Genomic DNA, 8,468 nt, shown 5'->3' with positions numbered 1-8,468 from the left:
TATAAATTCAATCATTATATCAATACAAGCTTATTGGCTGAGCCACATGTGTGGGAGCTGATGCTGTCACATTGCAGGAAGAAAGCGTTAACCCTTATAAACATCTCTGTCCCGAGGGTGCTACTGAGCTACACATCTTCAATGACCAGAGTGTTTCCGCTTCTCCAGGCTGCTGCGAAGGGTATTTAATTACAGCAATACTGCTGTCCCAGTGCTATTACAGCATTGCAAGGCAGTCATAAAGGCTGAGAAAGCGTTCTCCTTCCGAGCTTCTGTTGTTAAGTGGCTTATAAAGTTTCCAAAACGTGACCTTTAGAGCTGAAATTTATTATGCTTGCATTATACCCAAGACAAATTTAATTAGACAGTTTAGAAGAAAACCTGTTTACCAAATGTTAAGTCATCTAGGTGGTAAAGAAGTATTTTTTAATTGCCAAAATAATTCTTCAAACGCAGGGGAAAATTGTACAAAAATAGAAATTTTTTTTCACTTTAGGCATGCCACATGCTGAAGAGTAATCTCATTTCATGCAGCCCTTTTTCAGATTTCCCTGTGTTGCTTGCAGTCAGTTTTCTCTCTCAGAACAGTCTCTGGTGGTAATTTCCACATGTTTGCTCTTACTGTCTCAAGTTAGTGTCTGCAACTTACTCTTGCTAGAGCTATGGCAACAGAAAGTGGCGGCCAAATAGCATTCTTACAGTGAATAGCATTCACTTCAGCTTAGAGTGTGGAAGAATGGCACTATCTTTGCAGGGTCTGCCTGTTTGTTCTTACTAGAAAGCTGGCATAAGTTGTTCCTGTAGAGAAAGATGAAGTTTCAGTGCTTAGTAAATGCCTCTTTAAAAGCTAGATCAAGACAGTCATGCAGGAAACTGGTAATGCACATAACCATGCTGTGCCTTTTATCACTGATCAAGTAAAATAAAGAGTTCATGGCTTTTTTTATAGCATTTTACTGGCATGTGTCAATAGTGTACTGGTACAGATTTGTGAACTTAGCCAGTAGAAGCACTATAGCCTCCAAAGAAGGGAAATGAGGAGGGAAGATGGGACTGGGAAGAAACTGATTCTGCAGTGTCACAAGGTGTGGCTAGCTGGACGCTTGGGGTGAAGCAGATGGAGGACATGGAGCAGTAGCTCCTGATGGTTTGAATGGGATAGGGCTGTGCCCATGAGCCTAAACATCACCTTTACTGATGGACTGAAAGCCAAGAATGACAGGGAAGTTTATAGGAGTGGGGTGGCTGGTAACAGATGTCCTGGAGACGAAGAACCCTGAGGGTGATGCACTGTGGAGTCAGGATGAAACCTAGTTACCATATTTTTATCTGCAGTTGTTATTAATAGTTTCCAGGCTGTTTTTATCAGTCTTGCAAAATAAAAACCTAGGGCCTGAAGAGCCTACTATGGCAAGACTTACTTATAAAATGCTGTTTCTTATCACACTACTGAGTGTCTGGGGACTGGTGTACAGTTATTACAGGAGAAACACTTTTCTGTGGGATCAGGTATAGTAGCAGTTTCATTCAGTCTCTCTATGAAAGCAAGTGACCACTAGTGGATTGGCCAGCCAGATTCTAAGACAACTGCTCAATATCTGTACCTCGTGGAAGAGGATGGAGTTTGGAAAAATGAAGAAACAAGAGGGCAGGTGAAGATCAAAATGGGGAATAAGAAAGCAAAGGAAAGAAAAAAAAGAAAGTAAGGAAAGAATGATAAAGGATAAGGATGTTTCTATCCAGAAAAAAAGAGAATGAAGAAGGCTAAAAAGAGTCAAAAGAAACATTAAAGATAACAAAGTGGGTCAGGGAAAGAAGATGTAGAACCTCAGGCTGCTGTGTTTTGTGTAGCTCTGTGTGTATGTTATACAAATAGACTGTTTTGCATATATAAGAATAATTACAGACATCAGTTTAAAAATGAATTGATATCAATTATAAGTATTAGCTAATATCTCTTTTGAATTAAATCCTTTGTTTATCTACAAGAAAAGTTTTCCACAGATACAACTATGTCTCTATTGCTCCTCTCCAGTCTGAGAAGGATGTGTCTCCTGGGGACAACCAATTGGCCTCCTAGACTGATGCAATTTGCAGCCATTTTGATGAGCTTGCAAATTATTCCATAGGATAATAATAGCATGATTTAGGGGCAGGAATATTTCAAATAAGGGTTTCGTGGATGGGTCTAATGGCTTATGTACACACAAACATTGCTCCAGGACAAGGCAAGGCACAAGCTTAAATAAGGAACAGTTCTTGTACAATATTTCGTAGTGTAAAAACATCCCCTGTAGCTGAATGAAGCAATTCCTTTTCCAATTCTTAGTTTAAAGTGTTTCCGGAGTGTTTAGTGTAACACTACCTGTATTGGTCCCTTCACACAGAAGCTCTTAGAGATTAATATTTAATCACTGTTCAGTTGAGCTGGCTTTAGCTGGTGACCTTATAGGTGGACAGATCTGTGTCCAAAATGCCACACCTGTCTCAGCCTATGTCACCAGACCTGCCTGGCTGGCATTGCTTTCAAATGTGCATAGTTAGTCCAGGGGTAAAGAGAGTAGGGAGGACCAGACAACTGGGATAAATTGAGGGAGCAAATGGTACACAGGGAGAAGGAGGTGCAAGTAGCAGCTCTCAGCAGTTTCCCTAGTGAAGGTTTGCATGTTTTTCAATTGTACCAAATTATAAGGTTGGTCTTGAAACTCATGTGTTCTGGATTCCAGATATTTAAAGAAAAAACCAAAAGTGGTAAAGTGTCAGGGTCCCTTCCCCCCTGCCATGTGGTCCTGGGAGAGGGGCCCTGGGGACAGACATGGGGTTTCCCTGCCCCTGCTCAGCCTCGTTCCCATTGGTTGTTTTGTGTTCCCCTGCGTGGGCAAGGACCCTCGGGTCCCGTGAATGCCTCAGTTCCTTGGCAGAGCTCCGGCCATGCGGCTGGAGAAATAAACATCTCTGAAACATCTATCATGAATCAGTCTGTATATATTCTTTCCACGGGCCTCGTTGTCTGTTACATCATGTTGCAGTTTCCCTACTGTAACAAATGGTAGAAAATGCGAGCAGAACGATCCCCGATCCCTAAGGACAGTGACTGATTTGTGAGTAAACTCTGGATTCCTCTTCTTGTTTTTGTTTTGCTGTTCCATCTCTAAACTATGGAGGAACTGTGGAAAGATTCTTGGCTCTCAGAGCCACCTATGGACATTTATCTTAAACTTGAAGATTCTTGAACAACGATTTGTAAATTTTAGCTTAATTCAAGCTCAAAAGGAACTGAAACACTTCCTGGCATGGTTGTTTAAGAACTTTTTCTACGTTTCCCGGGATTGAATTCTTACCAAAGACTTTTGGAAGACCATTTGGACACAGTTAATTTCTGAGTCAAAATATATGCCGATGGAAGAATATTTTCGTGAATATTATTTAATTACCGAGACTGTTGAGCAATGTCAGCTGTGTCTTGGTGAAGGGAGGCATGCCTCAGAGTCTGTGCGACCCAGGCCACGTGGACCGAGCCCTCTCCGAGCAGCAGCGAGGCAGTTCCTGCGCGTGGGCGGAGCGACGCGAGCTGCAGTGTCGGCAGCAGAGCGAGGCGTGGCGAGAGCCTGCCCAGCTCTGTGCAGCGCATGGTGGAGCGAGCCCCGTGAGAGGAGCGGTGTGCAGGTGGTGGCTGGTGGTGGTGGCGGCGGAGCAGAGCCGCGCCCAGCCAAAATGCACGCTGGAGCGGGGCGCGGGGGGATCGTCGCTCGGGGGCCCGGCCGAGACATGGGCACGGCCTCAGGCAGCGGCAGCACAGCTGAGAGCAGAGGAGGCGACGGGCAGGGAGCTGAGCGGCCTGGCCCAGCCCAGCCTGCGCGGCCCCAAATGCGGCCCCGGGAAAAGCGTGCAGGCACGAGCAGCTCTGGCAGCACTGACAGCCCTGGCAGTTCCAACATGGAAGCAAGCGAAAGCGAAAAAGAAAGCAAAGACGCAGTGAGACAGAAAACAGCAGCCACTCGGAAAAAGGAAAAGATCATTGTAGCTAAGGTTTTAGGAATAGTAAAATGGTATAATGTTAAACAAAATTATGGTTTTATAACAAGATGTGACAACCAAGAAGACATATTCGTTCATAGAACTGCTATTAAAAAGAATAACCCTAAAAAATACATCCCAAGTTTAAGAGATGGAGAAGTAGTAGAGTTCAAAATTGTGCAAGGTAGAAAAGGGTTACAAGCAGCAGAAGTCACTGGGCCTGATGGTGTTTCTGTAAAAGGCAGTATATATGCTAAAAATCGTAGTCATGTTAGACAATATCCACATTATAAACAGTCCCTACAGTCTCCCTTTCCTAATCCCACCTTTCCCTTTTACCCTATATTCTATTACCACCAGTGTATTCCCAACCTGTTTTTTCACCCATGGCTTCCCTCACAAAACCATATCTTTGCGAATTGTTTCCCCAAAAATCCCTTTCCAATGCTGAGTGGGGGATGAAGAGGGGGTGGGAAGAAATTAACTACAAATGGAAGAAACCCTCTCCTGCCTCAGTTTCCCCATAAAGCATGCTCGGAGAATCCTGTCTCCCTTCTGTCAGCCTTAAGATGTTCCAGAGAATCTGTTTGGACATTTAAAGACTCAGGAGGGTGGCTTGTTTTGTCTTGAAACTGTCCTTGTTATCTCATGTTTATCCAGTTGTTTTCAATGTTAAGTTTTAAATCTCCTTTTGTTAAAAATAAATGGGTGAAATGTCGGGGTCCCTTCCCCCCTGCCATGGAGCCCTGGGAGAGGGGCCCTGAGGGCACAGACACGGGGTTTCCCTGCCCCTGCTCAGCCTCGTTCCCATTGGTTGGTTTGTGTTCCCTGCGCGGGCAGAAGGACCCTCGGGTCCTGTGATTGCTTCAGTTCCTTGGCAGAGCCCCAGCCATGCGGCTGGAGAAATAAACATCTCTGAAACATCTATCAAGAATCAGTCTATATATATTCTTTCCACAGGCCTCATTGTCTGATACACGTGTTGCAGTTTCCCTACTGTAACAGTAAAGTACATAAGTTACTCACATGGTGATTGCTTGGTACCCAGACTCTAATTGCAGGTAGATCAAGGAAGCAAACAGTTCTGGTAACAGCACAGTAGGGTACCACAAAAACAACTGTCTTGACACTCCCTGTTGAGGTCTTGTACTGAAGGCTGTTGTACTGATTCACCCCTAACTATATTTTCTGGAATTTACTGGTGTTCCTACAATTTAAACACTACTATTATGGATCTTTGATCTTTGGAACAATCTATAATATATTTAAGAAAGATGGAGTTATCTTTTATTTAAATAATTTAATAACCAACATGCAGCAGTACTCAAGGTCTGTCTTTACAATGCTTTTAAGAGGTATTTTTAAGGACAGAAGGCATATTTATCTATCCATTTAACATAGACGTACCAAGTATTCATGGCTACAGTATTCACAGTTTACTGGTAAATTTGAAAGCAATTCATGTTAAACAAGTATGTCCTCCAATTTCTTTCCAACATAAGCACCTCAAAATTAAATAATGTTTTGTCTTTCCCCATAATTATTCACTATTTTACTATCTTTAGGTAGTTACAAGCTGATAGCATTGCTGGGACTACTGTCATTCCTATCATACTTTATAAAATTATCATTCACTATAATGGATTTTTTCCTTGTCTCTTGCTTCTCTTGTTAATTTGTGTGCTTGTAACATTCAGTCTATTTGTATCACCACTTCCCATTTGTTATGACTCCCAATATAATTTATTATACATGCAACTAATATGTGTGATTTTTAATTGCTACATTTATTTTATCACTCAATCGGGATGGCTTTTAGCCAGATATTTTCTGGATTGGGAAAGTAATTTCTTTGGTCCAATCCTGAAATATACATCTATATTTAGAAGGCCAGCAGTAAGTTTTAAAGAAAACCTCATTTACACAAACAAAACTATTACAAATGTTTTATTCAAGACTAAATATAAGACAAATGTATTTTCCTGTTTTGTACAATGTATCCACATCCTGTTGCATCAGAATGCTACATCTAGAAAAATAAATTTATGGGTGAAAATATTTAATTGCATGTTAAATACAGTTTGTATTATTCTAAGTGTAAAATATGAAACCAAGTATTAAAAATCATTAGTGGTATGTGATAATTAATGTCTATATGTAACGGAGGATTTCTTATCTGCAAGTTTAATGTAGAGAGCTCATTGGATTTCTAAAACCAGTCATCGGGGGCTGGACAAATTATATTTACACTCTTAATTATCCAGTGAGATTAGTGTTTGTGGTCTCTGTAAGTAGGTCACAAATACAGCAATGAAAATTAATTTTGCTACAGAATAGCAATGATTCCTATGTTTTCTAATCATAATTCTGGTAGTATTTTAAAGATAAGCCTCCTTAAATATTTTGTTTTTAAGAAGATCTATTAACAACATTCAAAGGATACTTTAAAAACAAAACAAAATACCACTCTTAGTGGAAGTAATTTCTCTGCATTTATCCAGTGTTACTTTGCAGTACAGTTACTTCTATTTTCGGAGAGATGCAGAGTCAGCACTCTATCACTTGTGCTGCCTGTCAAAAATATATGTCCCCAACTGAATTTTGTTCTTTTTGAAATATAGTGAATGGGATGATATGGTGTGTCACCAAGAAAAGATTCTGAGCCTATTTTTTTTATCAGCTGTGGTGCCAATTTCAATAGAAATATGCTGGGCTTTATGTCCACATATGTAATTGTTTTTCAGTATACTTCAGAGTTCATTACTCTGTGATGTTCTTGCTCTTAGACACTGCTTATAACAGTGCTGGCACAACACGATGCTCTGCAAATGTCAGCAAAGACTCCTGCCACATGCTGTAGCTGCTGACTTTTTTCTTCATTTGCTCCATAAACATTAATCTCAAAATCACAACATTTTAAGGCATTACCAGCCTCCATGGGTTTATTCTTTCATTACACCAATTCGTTTTAGTTATTACATTAGTTCAATTTCCACAGTCATAGTTACACTAGTGTATCAGCATTTCCCACTTCAGTTGTTTTCAGTGCATTAAAAATTAGTCATAAATACTGTTTCATGATCAAATTTGGCATAACTTGCTTTACAGGTCAAGCAAACACATTTTTCTTTCACAGATTAAAAGAAAAATCTGTTTGATCATATTCAAGCCATTTCATTAGTTGGAAAACATTTAGGTGTATTAATTTGGAAACACCATGACAAGTTCTGCTGTTATTTATGCTACTGTTAGTCCAGAGTAACTCAACTGTGTTCAGTAGATTAGTCTGAATGTGTACCTGTTTTTATAAAAACTGGCCCCTTTTAATTCAACTAAATAATGGGTAGGGAAAAAAATAAATGGAAGGAAAAGAAACAGATTAATTAGAAAAAAAATTCCTGCTCATTGAATGGCCAAAATAAATGGTGCTTTGGGATTGCAATACTTTCCCCCGGAAGGAAGGCAAATGCAATTGCCACTGATAGTTCTGTATTTCCAGTTCAGTTGGGGATTTAATTTATTTTTATTTGAATTACTGGATAGCAAGAGGAAACTGGTGTCTTGAGGAGCAAAGCTCCTTTCCTGAGTAAGCATTTACCTCTTTCACATATGGAAAGAGTGGTTAAAATATAAAGAGGGTTTCTGCACTATGTCTACTCACAAACCATGCAGGTCACCAGAATACTTTGAAGGTAGATATTTTAAAGCTCAATAACCTTTCACTGGTGCTAAAGGCCATTTTGTAAGATCAAGAGCTGCCATGGAGAAGTCTTCTCAAGTGCATCTATTGCTCATGAACACAGTGCTGTAACAGCTACAATGACATTTTAGATTACTTTTGATCCAGGTTACTTATCTTAAGTTTTCTGTAAAAGGTAGATCAGACCTATCATGTTGGAATAGCTCTTTTATAGGTTTTTAATGTGGCAAATACTGGAGTGCCGTTTGTTCCCAGGAGCGTCTCAGACAGTTGCACATTACTCAGAGGATTTCAAGATTCCACAGCTGTATAAATCCTTCAATTAAAATTCCTCTAAGGTAGGCTATGGCAGTCTTGATGTGGGTGGGTGGATTAAATGTTCTATCTCCTAAAACCCAATAGTTTTGCCAGGTGACAGTAGCTACCTCTGCTACTGAGCTGCACTTCTTGGCACCTTTTGGAACTTCTGCATAGTCATATATCTCTCTGACAAGGATATACCTGCTGCCTTCTGTTTGATGGCTGTGCCACTGATGGATTCCTTCTCCAAAATCCAGCAAGGAAACCCTTCCAACCCAAATGAAGATCAATCGCACTGCACCTGAAGTTTTGATAAATACTTTGATCATCCAATAATGACTAATTGCTTTAGGGGAGCACAGTAATTCTGATGACAGTCATTTATCAAACAAGGGAGAAGAGAAACTTGGACCTTTACAGTGAAGTTAGCCATCCTGCTTTACTAACTGTG

This window comes from Corvus kubaryi, unplaced genomic scaffold (genome assembly GCF_017639235.1).
Source record: "Corvus kubaryi isolate FWS band 111438036 unplaced genomic scaffold, C.kubaryi_AGA036_p1.0 split1-131, whole genome shotgun sequence".
NCBI classification, from domain to species: Eukaryota; Metazoa; Chordata; class Aves; order Passeriformes; family Corvidae; genus Corvus; species Corvus kubaryi.
This window is presented reverse-complemented; position numbering follows the sequence as displayed.